The sequence below is a fragment of the Macaca fascicularis genome, chromosome 3 (genome assembly GCF_037993035.2).
Source record: "Macaca fascicularis isolate 582-1 chromosome 3, T2T-MFA8v1.1".
NCBI classification, from domain to species: domain Eukaryota; kingdom Metazoa; phylum Chordata; class Mammalia; order Primates; family Cercopithecidae; genus Macaca; species Macaca fascicularis.
In genome coordinates this window covers 89,397,613-89,414,667 of record NC_088377.1, presented here as the reverse complement: position 1 = coordinate 89,414,667, position 17,055 = coordinate 89,397,613, and the positions used below count along the sequence as shown (strand labels likewise).

General features: G+C 41.2%; 1 long non-coding RNA gene across 1 annotated transcript; it reads right to left on the bottom strand.

The window, feature by feature from the left end:
* Positions 1 to 1,362: 1,362 nt before the first annotated feature.
* Positions 1,363 to 16,360, bottom strand: LOC123572251 (uncharacterized). Its single transcript, XR_006696629.2, has 3 exons — positions 15,795 to 16,360; positions 4,568 to 4,637; positions 1,363 to 3,981 (listed from the first exon to the last, which is right to left on the bottom strand). It is a non-coding gene; the product is annotated as an uncharacterized lncRNA (long non-coding RNA).
* Between the last annotated feature and the right edge of the window lie 695 nt (positions 16,361 to 17,055).

Genomic DNA, 17,055 nt, shown 5'->3' with positions numbered 1-17,055 from the left:
ATGTCCTATCCCAATTCAGCTTCCTAATGAGACGGAGATAGATTTCTTCATTGATTTTTACTATTCCCAATTTTTACTCTTTCCAATATAGCAAATGCATTATCTACTTGGGTATTAAACTACAACTGGATACTTTTTAAACATCTGCTCATTCTCTGCTTTTATGAATGAAAATAATTGACTCTGTAACCTGAACAGCATGATATGCTTTTATGCCTTACCTGGAGCCAATTTGTACTGGGAAGAATGTTTTTGTGTTTCTCTTAAGAAAGCTGTGTTAAATTAAATGGAACACTCCTTTCCAAATGAATTTGCATACAAAATTTAATAATGGCAAATGGTATTCTGTGGCATAAATATGGGGAAATATTGCTTACATATATCAATATCCTAGTATGATTTATTCTGCTTGTATACAGTCATCAGTGTGTACTCATTCTCTTCATTGTTTCCGGCAGAAGATGTGCCTCTATATCTAGAAGTAGTTGCAAATCATCAAGATAGAAGTTAAAAATAAGAGAGGTCAAACCGCCATATTTCATGCTGTTCAGTATTTTGATCCTTTGAAGAGATGTCAGATACAGGTTTAGACCCATTTATGTGAGGCTGACTTACTCACCCATCTTAACTAAGACCATCATCAGAAGAGATATCCTGGACTTGTCAAAGCAATTGTTTTTCCTTCACATTAACCCTTGTACTGATGTCTGCCAGCCCAGTGAATGTTAAATTGAACGTTGGTATTTAGGAGTATCAGAAAGACTTGCACATTCTACATAGTATTTCTTGATGTCATGAAGATACCAAAATGTCCTATTAATCGTTGCTCAAGAAGGACTTCTCTATTCATTTTGTATCAATGAATCATTTATACATTGAGACAGATTTGTCTTGCTATGCTTGAATAAACTTGGATCTTGCCTATGTGGCTCTTGATTGGGAAGGTCTTTCTGGGTAGAGAGAAAGCCCCACTTAGATCAAAGAGAGAGTATATCAGGGGAAACAGAAAGGAACTTGCTAAAATTTAAACTTAATTTTGAACATCTGATTTGCATCATAAAATCAGAAATACACTCCATCTTTGTGGGGATGTTAGATTGACTGTATTGATCAGCAAGAGACAAGTCTCTGAGACCCAGATTCTGGAAAGCACAGTCCAGGCAAGTGCCTCAAATGTTATAGGCACTTGGATCCATCTGGGTGGGTCTCAGTAACATCACTTTGCAAAGCTCACATAGTGAAAAGTAGCCAATGGTGTGCACCACTGAGTGAGGATGCTTTGCCACATGTTCCAGTCTTAGTCATGTGACTTCATGGGAATGATCCTAGCTAAATGGGCCCCAAGTAAATATTCTGTTTGCAGAAGGTGAATACTTAATTCTTTATTGATATACTGGGAATACACTTCTATTAGAAGAGTTGTCTGCATTCACACTCAGATCCTAACTCTGTGGGGTGTTGGTAGGAGAGTAACAACTGCTCACCTGTTAAATTGTTTTTGGCAGATCCATATGCTGTGGTTGAGATATCTGGTTCAGGACAACATATCAGCCTTCAACTACCTCATCACAACACTGGCCTTCCTTATCTCCACTGAAAAGGCAATATTAAGTCTATTGTCCAGCCTTCACAAAAGAGTTGTCTAAAGGTTAAGCACTCTGTTAATGCTTCTACCCAAGTTAAACGGATAGAAGCTTCATACTTGGGTTTACAAATTGCCTAAACTGGATTGCATTTTAAGGTTGTGCCTTGGTTTCTAGGGAGGAGACGCTAGCCTTGCTTGTAGGATTCCAGTTAAGTTTAGTGTGTATGACATCACTCAGCATTTTCCATATGAGGCCCCACCAGCCTGAGTTCCTTGAGAAATTAGTACAAGAAAAATACATTCGCTTCCCCTGAGGAAATAGTATGTTTCTTCTCATCTAATAATAAGAACTATGCAACTGACCATATCTCCCCTCTTTTGCTTTGACTGCCCGGGGCCAAGAGCCAAATTTAACTATGTTTGCAACAATGTAAGCCTATATGGGCCTGTGTATTTGCATCCTTGTATCACCTGCTTCTTTTCTTTCTTTCTTTTTTCCTTTCCTCATTAATACATTTGTTTAGTTTTACCTTCATCAATAACTCTGAAAAAAATAGGCAGAGTTATATATTAATAATAATTTAAAAAGTAGAAAATGTTTGGTAATTTTCAAAATAAAGATGGTTTCACTTTAGAATGATTATTGGCCTATTTCTAATGTCAACGTTACGAATTCATATTAATAGGGTTGTATATGATGTTTCTTTTAAAGTACTATATATTCGTACTAACACAGATGAAACAAAATAAAACATACAAACATACTTTTGTCTTTGAGTTGATTTAAGTTTCAGAGATTTGGCAATTCTACCTCTGACAGACAAAAGAGACTATTTGGAAAACAAAACCAAAACTGATGTAGAACATACAATCTATGCATCTACTATCAGAGAATGACCTCTTTGTTTTAAAATGGACAATGAAAAATGAGAGTTATTTACATTAGCTGCACTTTGTTAATATGCTGATACCATGAATGAAAGAAGACTGTTGGTTGAAAATCTAAAAAATGGTAAAAATTCAGTCGTTGTAATGGCCTAGTTTCAAATATCACAAGGCAGGTTTCGGGGCATTTCCCCCACATTGTCACTGTCTTCTTTTTTGCCCCACCACTGTTTTACACAGAAACCTTTTTTTAAAAAAAAATAAGTACCTCTATTTGCATGGTACTGCATAGGCCATCAGAATCATGCAATAAAAAGTAGGCGCTATTCGTAAGACGAGGGTTGAACATGTTTGAGTTTTAAAGAACCTAAAACTACTTTCAAAACAAACAGGACCCTGTGGATTTCGCAGAACCTTTACAGATGGTAAAACTAAATGGAACAATAGATTGAGAGCCAGGATTCTGGGAGAAGGTAAGCAGGACCCAGAGATTGTGAAGGGAGAGCAGAGGAGAGGGCTCCTGAGAAAGATTTTGCATTGATGGAAAAATAGAAAACAAAGCTGTTGGGTAACATCCTCTGGACATGCATGAGTGATCATATAATAGCAATGTTTTCTTTCTGGTAATGGACTGTCCTCTTTTGTATTTAAGAAGTTAAAGACTCTCTTAAGGAGACTCTCTTGTTGTTATGCTGGGAATAAATTCCTATGAGAAAAGTTGTCTGCGTTCATGCTCAGAGCCTAACTCTGAGGCGGTGGGAGGAGAGTAACAGCTGCTCACCTGTTAAATCGGTTTTGGCAGGTCCCTATGCTGTGGTTGAGATATCTGGTTCAGGACAACATATCTGCCTTCAACTACCTCATAACACTACTGGTCTTCCATGTCCCCACTGAAAAGGCAATATTAAGCCATCTAATGTCCAGCCTCCACAAAAGAGTTGTCTAAAGGTTAAGCATTCCGTTAATGCTTCTATTCAAGCTAGACCGATAAAAACTTCATTCTTGTGTTTACAAATTGCCTGAAGTGACTTAAACATAGAGGAAGACCGCCACATTGGAAAATGACTCATGGTTTGGTTGAAAGAGCTGAAAGAAATGGAGAAAAGGAAATATGTGAAACTGTTCTGTAGGTTATTTCAATGAACCTAGAGATGTGTATTTTAGCTTCTTGTGCACTATCCAGAAAGCTGTGCTTGTGGATGCATCAGACCTCATTTTTCTTTTCTTACATCTTTTGAAAAATTTGATGCTTACTATGATGGAACCCTGGGCATTTCCAAGCTCATCCTTCTCTGAGTTCGAGTTTGTAAAGCACAACTTAGGTGTTTCTCAGGTTCTTTGTTTTGTTACCCAAATGGGTGAGAAAGGACTCACCCTGTGCTCTCTCTTCCATCACCACAGTCTCGTGCTATCCAGTAGCCTCCTCTTCTGCACAGGCCAGAGTGCAATCTCACCAGTATGGAAAAGGTGCTGCCAGGCTCCCAGAGGCAGGGATGTTATCCTTGTCATAGCTGGAAAAGAGCAAGTTGAGATTGGAACCATGAAGTGTTATTACAAGTCACCAAGTTCATGTGTAAGTAATGAGAAAATCACAGAATCTCCATTTAATAAGACAAGTACCAAATCCCTCAGAATAGAGTGCATTTCATAGGAAACTGATAACCAGATCCTCCCACACCCAAGCAATTAAAATAAAATAACCTCCTTCCTGCTTCCCAATCTCACACACCCTCACCCTCAATCAAACTGAAGTTGAAAAAGTACTTGTATAAATTCTGGCTACATAGCAATGAATATCCTCTCTCAAATTATGGGAACTTCTGGAAATAAAACGCAATGAATTCTTGTATAGAAATATATACAATAACCACAAGAACCCACTCCCACTATTCTTCCCTAATATAGGGTCTAAGACTGGAATCAATGGATATAGAAAAACTGAACGTAATGCTTATTTCTAACCTGTGGATCATAATTTTAATAACAGATGCTATTTAATACCTTTCTATGTACCCCTCCCCCATTTTTTTCTTTTCTTCTTTCATGAACCTAAGAAAATTTCCAATGAAAAACACACTCATTGTATGAGCAGTGGACCTGATGAGGTTTGGAACCAGTTCCTCTTCTTGTCCACAGCTTTAAGTCTTATTTGCATATTTCTGTAAAACTAGAAAAGAATAAAATAGGATGAGGCAATCTGGATATATTTGAAATGTTTATAAAACAAATCTTCTTACAACAAATAATTTACAACACCCATGGATCAGGTCACACACCGAACCCCTTCTTCATCTGCCCATAACCTGAAACCGAACAATGGAACCGCATCTGCCGAGTCCGCTGTGAAGAGGGCTGCTTCCAGCACAGCCTCATTTTATTGTCAGGGCTTAACTCTAACTGGCGTGGACACAGCAAACCATGACCAGTTGAGGATGCTGCCTCCCTATATATAATTCAGTGGATGGGTCCAGCCTTGGAATGCCGAGAAACTAACGCAGTGCAATGACTGTACATTATTAGTGCCCAACCTGTGATCAACCACCTCCAAGGTGAGGTTCAGCTCCTGAAGCCTCTAGAAGAGACATCAAAAAACAAAATGAAATTCTCCACAGTTTACAGGAAAATAAGTGCTGCTGATCTCAGGACCAAAAGGATGGCTGGGTAAAGGTAGTGAAAGGATACGGGGCTTAATGTTCACCAAGACAAGAGGTGTAACCCAGGCTGGGGCACAGAAACGATCTCTGAAGCAAACGCTCCAGTAAGTGACAAGGCCCATCTGTGGAGGGCTGTGACTGGGCTGCTGCAGTACGTGGGCCAACTCTTCCTCCACGTGGCACCCAGACCCCACAGACCTGAGGTGGAAGTCCCCTCCTCACAAGCCCCTGTGGCGTGAGCGTCCAGAAGGCCTTCCTGTAGCCAAGTGGATCATGAGCAGCTCCCAGAGACCCTAGTCCTACCCAGAAGTCCCTGAGGCTCACTCTTATTCCAGCTCCTGCTCCAGCCGGTCCCATGAGGCCAACTCAGGGCACTGTGGGTGTCAGGAAGAGAAAGAACCTGTAATGGCAAAGATGTTTGTCCTGATCCTGTCTTAAGAGAGAGTTCTTTAAACTCCACTGCTTCGGATCGCTCCAGAGCCTTTCTTGGCAAAAATCATCATGTTACAAATGGCTTATCAGTCCTCATGTTACATGGTCTGTCTTGACCTTTCAAACCCTTTCTGGAAACACTGTGTTATACTCTGCTTACGATAAGGGATCACAGGATCACACTGATGAAATAAAGATTATTTCAGATTTACATGTGGTCTGTATTTTAGAGGCCTATTCCAACTGATGCATTTTATGTATGTGTGTATTTATTTATTTAGAGACGGAGTGTTGCTCTATTGCCCAGCCTGGAGTGCAATGGCACAATCACAGCTCACTGCAGCCTCGACCTCCCAGACTCAAGGGATCCTCTTGCCTTTGCCTCATGAGTAACTAGGACTATACCATGCCTGGCTATTTTTTTTTTTTTTTTAATTTTTGTACAGATGGAGGTCCCACCATGTTGTCCAGCCCGATCTTGAACTCCTGGCCTCAAACCATTCTTCCACCCCAGCTTCCCAAAGTGCTGGAATTACAGGCATGAGCGGTTCAAGCCTTCAACGGTTGTATTTTAAATAGAACTTAGAAACTTGATTTCCAGTTTCAGGCCCACATCCTATTGGGTCAGTTTTTATGTCTGGTCACGGCTTTTGTTTGTTTTCTACATCTGCTTTGGTTCATTCGAGTTGACATTTATTTCTGTCCTTGAATGTTTTTTGAATAAATTACAGAAAAGGTTTAAAGTATCTCTTAGTATGCTTAGTTCCACAGGATAATCTGATAAAGCATATTATCCTGTTATGGTGTTAGTTTTTCCTGTTGGCTTTTGTCCCAGTGATGCTAACATTTCCAGGGTGGCAGGAGGGGGAGACTGCCCTGTGTCCAACAGAAACAAAAACATCTAAAGCAACATTCTTTGCAGGTAAAAATCACATAATTTATTTCTTTCTGGGCAGCAAAATATTGATGGCAATACATTGAGAGTCCATCGCGAGGAGGCTTTTTAATTGGGAACTTCTCAGAATTAAGAAGGTTTGTTGAGTGTGTTTGTACTTGGGCTCTATGGTTTTGTTTTCCTTTTTTTTTGAGACAGAGTCTCGCTCTGTGGCCCAGGCTGGAATGCAGTGACACGATGTCAGCTCACTGCAATCTCTGCCTCCTGGGTTCAAGTGATTCTCCTGCCTCAGCCTTCCGAGTAGGTGGGATTACAGGCACCCGCCACTATGCCCAGCTAATTTTTATATTTTTAGTAGAGACAAGGTTTTGCCATGTTAGCCAGGCTGGTCTTGAACTTCTGACCTCAAGTGATCCATCTGTCTTGGCCTCTCAAAATGCTGGGACTACAGGCGTGAGCCGCTGCACCTGCCAGACTCTGTGGTTTTAACTATATATTTTTTCATTCAGGTATAGATTTTCTTTTGGGTGCCAAGTATAGGACTAGATGTTGATAATGTAAATATAAATAAGATGTGGCTCCTGACCTCATGTGTTCACAATCAAATAGGAAAGTTCTGAGAAATACAAAAGCAAAGGGTGGTAAGTGTTTTTGGTGAACTTGAATATGATACAATTGAGACTCCAAAGAAGGAATTCAACTTGGGGAGACTGTTATGAAACCCTTCCTGGAGGATCTGAATCTTGACAGGAGCATTTGCCTGGCAGGGTAGGAGTGGGGACATTCCATAAAGGAGATGCAAGAAATCAAAAGAAATGAGTCTGGGGAGAAGGACAAGGGGGACAACAAGAAAGTTTAGTGAGGCCAGCAGGTGGACCTTATGTGCTGGGACACCTTGTAGGTATTTGGGAGATAATGAAGCATTTTAAGCAAAGAAGCAACACTCTGACTTGTGTTTTTTAAAAAAATCAGGTGGCAGGGTTAAAGGAGTGTGTGTTGGATTTTTCTTGTGTTGCTATAAAGGAATACCTGAGACTGGGTAATTTATTTTTTTAAAAAAGAGGTTTAATTGGCTCATAGCTCTGCAGGCTGTATAAGCATAGCACCAATATCTGCTTGGCTTCTGGGGATGCCTCAGGGAGCTTTCACTCATGGCAGAAGGTGAAGTGGAAGCGGGCATGTCACATCGCGAGAACAGGAGCAAGAAAGAGCGATGTGCACAACCAGGTTTCATGTGAACCCACTCAGCATGAAGAGGACGGTGCTAAGCCATTCATCTGTCCCCATGATCCAGTCACCTCCCACCAGGCACCTCCTCCAACACTGACATTTCCACAATGAGATCTGGAGGGGACTTCCAAACTATATCAGCATGTGAAGTGGAGACAGACCAGCTCAAAGAATATTCTAATATCCAGGAAAATGATGATGAGAACCTAGATTCAAGCCAGAACAGGGAAATGCACTGGAAGGAATAAGCACAAGAGATTTAAAAGGGGTTTATGCAGAGGTGAGTCAGTGATTGAGGGCTGAGTCTCAGGCTTCCTGGGTGACTCGTGGCACTGGATAACTCACAGACACTGAGTGACAGTGTTTATTCATTAAAACACCAGACATAATTTGCACCTCAGATTCTAAAAGTTAGGTTCTGAGACTGATCTTCCGTTGTTCTGAGAGGATCGCGTCTGAGATGGGTATTTCCATTATTTCTTCTCTTTCATGTTCTTTGGGTTGTCGTCGGTGCCACAGGCAGAGCTGTGTCCCATCAGGAGCCTCACTTCTGTCTGCAGCTCCCTCTGTATTTGCAGAGCAGTTCTTCACAGTTTGTTTCAAGTACAAGGATTTTGTCATATGCTCTTTTTCTAGCAGTTCTTTGTCAATTAATATAATTAATTTTTACATAGGTAATTCATGTTTACCTTGAGAAATAAGAGACCTTATAGATGAAAAAGTAAACAAAACTCATTTATGAGTCCACCACCTAGAGAAAGCTCTGGTTAACTTTTTTTTTTTTTTTTTTTTTGGTATAGGACCATACAGAAATTGTATATATATATATACCTGTGAAATGTTTATGTGTTTATATAAAAGTGGTATATCTATATGTTTCTTTTTTAGCTGGGTTTTCACTCAAAAATATGTTGTTATTTTATTTCCATGTCAATAAATATACATCCTGAAGCCATTCTAAATGTCTGTGCCATACCTTGTGTATCTATGTACCACAATTAATTTAGCCAATTTCTCCTTAGATGACAGTTAATGTCCTTGTTTTTACAAAACAATCAACATAGCTGTCAGGTCTGGGATTTGATTTTACCATCCTTGCCAGCTAAAAAGTAAACCTGCTACTGTTTCATGGGTGTTGGTAGAAGACACAAGATGCTGAGTCAGAGACAAAGGGCTTTATTACTACAGTACTACAGATAGCATGAATATCAGAATGTACATCGGTTCCCTTTGCTTCCAGACCCCACAGTCGTGATTCAATGGGCGTAGAGAGATGCTTTGCACACAGTGGGTTTGCATTGCAACTGAGGAATACTGAGCTTAGGGAATATACTTCTGCTTTGTAAATGGTAAGCAAGCTTGCTCTTTGTCTCAGTAGGAGACATTACCTCATCTTCCAAGGTTGCTTGCTATTAAGTACCAGCCTGGGAAATGGCCTTGGTAAAGTGGTAAACGATGGTACATTCTTGCCATATCCAGCAAGGTGTGTTGTAACACAAGAGATTTATCTAGGGCTACCTCCCAACAATAAGCATCCTTGCCTACATATCCTTAGGATAATTTCAAAGGAGTGAAATTACTGGACCAAAGGGTTTGCACTGCCATAGACTTTCTGTAAGACTTTCTAATTGTAATGTAATTACCAAATTACCATCTAGAAACTTGCTCCTGCAGGTTTGCTTTCTCACTTGTGTTCTGTAAAATAACTCTAGCTTTTCACTTACTAACCCAGGAATGGCCTCTCTCATCTGAGCGCTCAGATCCATGTTGGCATTCTCTGCTTTTCCGGAGATATGTCTCATTTGTATTAACAGGGAGGGTATTTTAGCAGAGCCATTTCCTGATTGGTGTCAAGCTGAAAATAGATTGCTTGCCCCAGGTTGGTGGAAACAGGAATGCTTAGAAATAACATTGCCTCTCCTCCTCTGCAGCAGGTCAAGTCTCTTCCTACTCATGAGGCCTAAGCCCCTGTTTTCTCATTTGATCTAACACTCTAGACAGGTGGTATGTTCTGCATATGTGCTGATAGGTGAATTTTAATGACATTTTCAAGGCATTCTGAAAAAAAAAAATTATTTGACATAAGTCTCATTGAAAACAGATGTGGAAATATGCAATTCTTACTTTTTTATTATCCTTCCCTGGGGACTTTTGGCTTATGTCAATCTGAATTTTGATGTCGAAAGTTTTAGTGTCTCTCTTTTCCAGCTGTATTGTCTTTAACATATAGGAAAATCTAGGGGAAGGGACTCTGAGCAGTAGCTAACACTGTTGAAAGCACGTCTGAGCTATCAGAGAGCTAATTAAGTAGGAAAGGTTTGTTCTTGGACCAAAGCCTCCCATGGATAGGACTGTGGTGCATGAATCCTGGCAGTGGCTAAAGCCAGTGGGTTTGGGCATGGGAAACTCTGTTTTCATCACAGAACTTTCCTATAATTTTGGCATATTCATTTCTTTTTTATTTCTTCTTCAGTTAAATGAAACTGCAAATATCTGACCTTTACTTCAATCACAAAATCATTTCTAATAGCCCCTGTATTTTATTTATATATGTGACACCAAAGCATATGACCCAAGACAGTATTTTGTTTTCCTTCTAGAGCTCCTCTCTCTTTCATCCCCCAGTAGTGGCTCTCCATGATCTTGCCCATGTGTTTCCTGGCATTGGAGGCAGATAAATTGAAATCAATTCTGTATTGACTAATACTGGTTGTTCATAGTTAGCTGCTAATGGATTACCTATGGTATTTGCTTGAAGTCAGTGAGTCCAGTATTTGCAGAGAAAGAATTCTGGCTACTGCATGCTCAAGATGGTTTATTTTTGTCCCCATACCAGGGATGTTGGAAGGAAAAGTCCATAGTGCCTAAAGAGCCACCTTCAAAGAAAAGTGACTCTAGTTTTCTTTCTGATCTTGTGGTGTTGTTCACATAGAGTGCCCTCTGAGTGACATCTACCCTACTACCAAAGCAGGAAGAATCAGCCATTATTATAGACTGAATGTTTATGTTGCCCCAAATTCAAACGTTGAAGTCATAACCCTCCAACGTGACTGTATTGGAAATTGGACCTATGAGGAGGCGATAAAGGTTAAATAAGGTTAAAAGTGTGAGGGTGTAATCTGATAGGGCTGATGCCCTTATAGAAAGAGAAAAAGATGCCAGAGCTTGCTCTGTCCATCATATGAAGACACAAAAAGAAGGTGACCATCCACAAGTCAAGAAAAGAGCTCTCGGCAGAAACCATCCCTGCCAAATCTTGATCTAGGGCTTCCAGTATTAAGAACTGTGATAAAATACATTTCTGTTGTTTAAGCCACACAGTCTGTTGTATTTTGTTATGGCAGCCTGAGATGACCAATACAGTCACATGAACACTCCAGAAACAGCTACCTAGGACTGGGCAGGTGGAAGTCCAATCACCTTTGAGATGACATGTTACATGTAACCAAGAGTAGCATTTCACCCTCACTGATTGGTACCAAGTGAATTCTCTGAAATCTCTTCCTGGGAAAGCACAAAAGCTAAGTGAATTAAGGAAAGTAGATTATGTGTGCCAAGTTTTCATTCTTATCTATAATGAATATTTTTTTCATTTCTCTGTAAAATGTAGACATATCCCAACTATCCAGATATTCATCCAACTTTATAGGAAGTACTTATTGAAAGTCTGCTTCAAGATCTATCTCTGTGAGAGTAAATAAATCTTAATTACCAGAATATTCATGCACCTGGCGCAGTAGGTGGTCAATAAACCTTTGTTATAGGCTAAGTGAATGAATAAATGAATGAAAGAATGAATCAGTAACAAATAGAATCTGAGGTGACTCTAGTGTTTGATCAGTTTTATAAATATTCCACATATCTTCTGTCTTTCCAAAAACCTTCATTACCCATGGTTTTCTATACATTTCCCTTCAAGAAACCTAAAGAAGCTTAACCAAGATTTCTTCATCCTGTTCTACACTATAAAGGAGGGAGGATTTGGAAGTGGAAATCTCAAGGATCATCCTCCTCTTATGTACAGAGTGCTCCTTCAGATCTCTATATGTGGATGACTTCCTTGGGTCCCATATCACAGCTGAAATGTTCAAATCATTTAAGTCTGTTTCATGATGTTCAAGAGGTGTGCAAGATTCTATTCATTCTGAGTACAAGAAGCCTCCTCTTCTGTTTGCAAATATCAGAATACCCAATTCACAGGAGCTTAAACCAATAGTTGTACTTTCTTTTCTGTATATTATACAAATACTAGAGGTAGGCTGTCCCAGGCTGATCCTTTGATTCCATGATCCTTCAGTTCTGTGGCCTTTAAAAAATGTTTTCCAGATGGTGGCTACTTTTCCAGGCATAACATCTGCTTTCTAGTTAGTTGGAAATGGGAAGAGTATGTCTTTGCTGAATTCTTTTGAAGCCCATCTTCCATCCCACAGAGTTCTACCTATATTTTCTTGGCCAGAGTTACAGTGCATTGCCATCCTTAGATGCAAGGGAGAGAGGAAGGCAAGCAAGGAAGAACTGGGTTTAGAATATGTGTTGAATGAACACACATATGCAAGTATCTTCTACACTTTCTTCGCTAAGAAGAGGAAGTTTCTGAGAATGCCAAACAAGACTTGGAAGTAAGAGTAGCTCCTGAGAGTTCAGCAAAAAGCGTTATGACCAATTCTTTCATAGCCCTGCCTTAACTAAGCTCCATGACTGAGTCTGTGTCATCCAGTTCCAATCTAAATGGCCAAACCAGGATCAGATATCCCTCCCATCATTTGTGGATCAGTCATGGCTAGGGGTCCTGCAAGCTGAGGGCCAGGGTTGGATGGTTCAAACATGGGTTTTAGGGGCACTCGATTTACTAATAGCAATTTTCACAGAAGAGGAGTCATTGTGAACAAGGGAGCCTTGAGGTGGGTCTATTTACTCTTGGAGGAGGTGAGCGGGTTGCAGGCAGATTTTTCCGATATCACTTCCTGCTGCCCTCAATTGCTTCTAAATGTGGTTTTAGAGACCTTGGAGAACAGAGCTCTTGTCTGAGCATCCAAAAACATGGGAGGTATCCCAGTTCTAACTATGACTTTGGGCAAACTATTCATTAAATATCCATTGCCTCATCTGTGCAGTAAGAATAAAAACATCCATGGATTAAGTGAGAAATTGAAATAAGCACATTCTGACATGACTGCAGCCTTAGATAAATAGAAGATGTTGCTATGATTTGTATCTTAGAACAGTGCCAAGCTATGGCTACCTTTCCTAAGCATTGATAGGTTTCACATCTCTGAATGTGATCTCATGAACATGGGCCATCAATGTTTACAAGAATAATTATTTTTCCTACAACCCCTCCTTCATTTTTTTCCAGGCTTTTTGTCACCTCTCACCCAGCATGTTGTCTTCCAATGAGTGGCTGAGAGCGGAGGATGGAATATGTCTTCTGGAATCAGGAGCTGTGTCTCATGATCCCATTTGCAGTGCATGTGACTAGAGAAGGCCAAACCTGAAATCCCCTCTTCTCACCAGAAGTCATGCAGAGCCCAAAGGGTTAAAGCAACAGTCAAATGAGCTGCACACTACCTCTCTAACAGGCTGTTCAATGAGATAGTTATTTGACCACACTACTTTCAATGAGGTAATGGTCCCACATGCACCCTCTTTCCTTGGTAGAAGGTGCATAAAATATAAATAAATGATCAAGTTACAGAATGAACTCTGAATGACCAATTCTGGTTCAAGTAAAGGCCTTCCCCTACCCTGCAGTTCCCTGATAATAAATCTTTCAGCAACAGGCTGATCCCTTTCAGAAAACAGGCTGACTAGCAATGTTTTCACCTTCTGCACTTGTCAGGATGGAGTGAGTGTGAGATGGAGACCTGAACACACACACAACCACAGACAAATGGCCTTGAATGGATTTCCTCATTCAGGGCCATTTGGCCGATCCTCTGGCGGCTGCTGGGAGGGAGAGAAAAGGGAACAGGTTGCAATGTCAATAATAATAGCAAATGCAATAGACCATCTGTAAAAGGGAGCTGTTGATCTGACTTTCAGAGCATGCTGGCGACAAGGTTGAAGGGACAGGACAGAGCTCCTACTACTAAAATGAATGGCGATGTCATTTTCCATTTCTTCATTCTCTTAGTTTTCCTTTGGGGGTAGATTATTTAAAGTCTGTCATGAGTCTTTGAGAATTTGCAAAGCAACTTGTATGTGCTATCTCATGTTACCCAGGCCTATGTGTATGCCATAGGAAAAAGAATATGAAGGAATTAGGGCTTCAGTATTTTTCAAGGTATTTTTTGGTGACAAGTTGCACAGGGCTTCTAGGGGAGGGGGTACGAACAAGCTTACAAAGTGACTGCTCCGACCAGAAATGGAAACCACTCCCTCTCACAAGGAAGTTATTGTTGATAAACACTTTTCAGAGGTAGTCAGAGGATATAGAAATCAATCGGATAAGGTTATTTTCCTTTGTTTTGTTTCTCTGGTTCCCCTGGTGTTTGCTTTTCCCTCTAAATTAATTAGAGCCAAAAGGCATTAAAGTGACTAGCAAATCCCTACCTGGGCAGATCTTATCTGAATGCCACCACTTCCTGCTCTTGCTCCTGCCAGGAGATTCTCGTCTTGGTTCTGGCTGATGTCTTTCTGTGATCCAAAGCCTGCCTCTGTAGCCTGATGGACCTGCCACTTGACCCTTAAACCTCAGCCATCTTGGGGCTGCGATTCAGTTTTTTCCGGTTCACCATTGGCTCTCTGGTCTGTAACCCCCTTGAGTTACTGACAGGGTCTTGGATAGCCCCTGCTGTGTCTTTGTGTGAATTTCCAAAAGCTTTCAGCTCTTGGCAGTCTAACCAAAAAAGCATCTCCCCATGGATTGAGGTGGCTGGCACCTGGCCAGCTCTTGGAGTACAGGCTGGTCCTCAGCCCTCGCTTGCAGCCCTCTGCCCAGCATACAGACACATGCTGTGGGCTGGAGAATGGCAACACCTCTGTCATTTCTCTTTGCCTCTGGCCAGAGTGTCAAAGGGAAGTCAGCTCTGACGGCAAGTCAGGCAGGAGTTGCTCTCCAGGCTCCTTTGACTGCTGTGTCAGGCGACCACAAATGTCCTGGCAAGGACGGCTTAATTCTTGCCAAGGGGACTTTCACTTATTCATTCAAACACCGACTGAACACCTTCCAAGTGCCAGGCATGTGTAAGATGCTGGGGATATCGAGGGGCTACCAAGACAGATGTGGTCCCTGTGCTCATGGGCCTCATAGTTGAAATGCGGGACAGGCAAAAACATGTGAGCGGGCATAGTAATTTCATGATGTACAAGGACTGAGGAAGTTAAGACCAGACTGCTGAGAAAGAAAATAATAGAAAGGCAAGGGATGGATTTCGAATGGGGCAATTGTGGTGAGACCATAATGATAAGGATAAGCCAAAGCCAAGAGCATGAGTGGTCCATCTGAAAAACAAAAGCAGCATGGGTCAAGGCCACGAGGCAGAAAAAGACTGACATGTTCCAGTAACCAAGAGGGCACTGGAGTGGATGGGATGAAGCTCGAGAAGGGAGGCACAAGTAAGGTCTTTGAAATGTGCAGGACACAGGTTATGCAGGACTCACTAAGGCTTTCCAACTGCATTCTTCATGCAATGAAAGTCATTTGAAAGGCTTTAAGCAGGATAATGACATGATTGGGTTTGGATTTACGAAGATCACCTTGGCTGACAGCTCTAGTTGCTGTAATTTGCTTTATCTGCCTTGCTCAGCCTCATAATGTACCTTCCTGATTGGGAGTTGGTGCAAGGTTGATGCACCCCTACATTCACAGTCCCTGGCTCCCCATGCCTTTTCCATTATGCCCTATGCTTGTGCCTCCACAAAATACTGAGCCCCACATCTGTGAGGAGAACTTCCTTGACTTGGTTTCCCCCTTAGCATTTCCCACTTTCCAAGCTTCAAGACATCCACAAGCAAACATCCCTGGGACACTTTTCCTACTCATATGAAAGAAGCAGGGTTCCTGTTACTCTACTCTTTCCCAAGACTCAAACGTGGGCCCAAACTACCTGTGAACCTGACATAGTGTACGTGTTAATCTAAAGACCAGAAATGCTGTTGCAAAATGTTTTACCTTTATGTAGATACTAAAGACACATTTGTATTTTTCTCCAAGAGCTCTGGTTCTTACCAGACCACAGAAGGCCAGCAGCACGGTGGTCTGATGAGTGGATTGGAGTGTGAGTCATCAACGGGTCTTCCTGGAGACACTGCAGCTCAGCAGCCCCTGCGGAGGCTTGACTGCATCTGGTGAAACTTCATTTTGACACAGGTGTTGGTGACATGGTCAAGTCATGTAGAAATGAGAGAGTCAGTTGCTCTTTTCCTTTGTGGCCTGTCTACACAGCTTCATGAGGGGAAGGGTGGGGAAATTTCTGTCCCACTACTCAGAGACATTTTAAGAAGAAGAATAAATCCAAGCACCTGGAACCTGAAATCAAGTCACTTTTTTTCTTATCCATTGGTATAAGGGAAATTTTGGAGACAAAAATATACCCTAAGAGGGATACCAAGCCTTCTTTTTTGGAAGTCTTTGTGGGGAAAAGGGACTATTAAAACTGTAGTGTAGTTGGTCAAGTGAAAAATCCTCAAGTAAGGCTTCCAAATTCAAATCTCAATCCTACCACTTCCTAGGTGAGTGGGTTCATCTGCTCAGGCTGTCATAATGAAATACCCTGAACTAGGTGACATAAACAACAACAGTTTGTTTTCTCACAGTTCTGGAGGCTAGGAAGTCCAAGATCAAGGTACTGGCCAGTTTTGTTCCCCAGTGAGGGCTCTCTTCTGGCTTGCAGATGGCTTGCCAAATTGCTGTGTCCTTACATGGAAGAGAGAGAGAGAGAAAGAGAAAGCAAGAGAGAGAGAGAGAGAGACAGAGACAGAGAAGAAGCTCTCTGGTGTTTCATCCTTTAAGGGCACTAATCCCATCATGAAAGCCCCACGCTTATTACCTTATCTACCCCTAATTAACTCTCAAAGACCCTGTCTCCTAACACCTTCAAATTACAGGTCAAGACTTTGGTACATAAATGTTGGGGGGACACAGATATTCAATCTACAGTATTGCATCCCTTTTGCCCCCTCAAATTCATGCCCTTACTGCATATAAAATATATTAATCCCACCCCAATAGCCACAAGTCTTAACTGATTTGCAATATTATCTCTAAAGTCCAAAGTCTCACCTCAGTATAATGTAAATCAGATATGGATGAGACTCAATATACAGTTCATCCTGAGGAAAAACTTCTCTCCACTTGTGAAACTATGAAACCAAACAAGTTGTTTGTTTCCAAAATACAATGGTGGGACAGGTATAGGATTGACATTCCTATT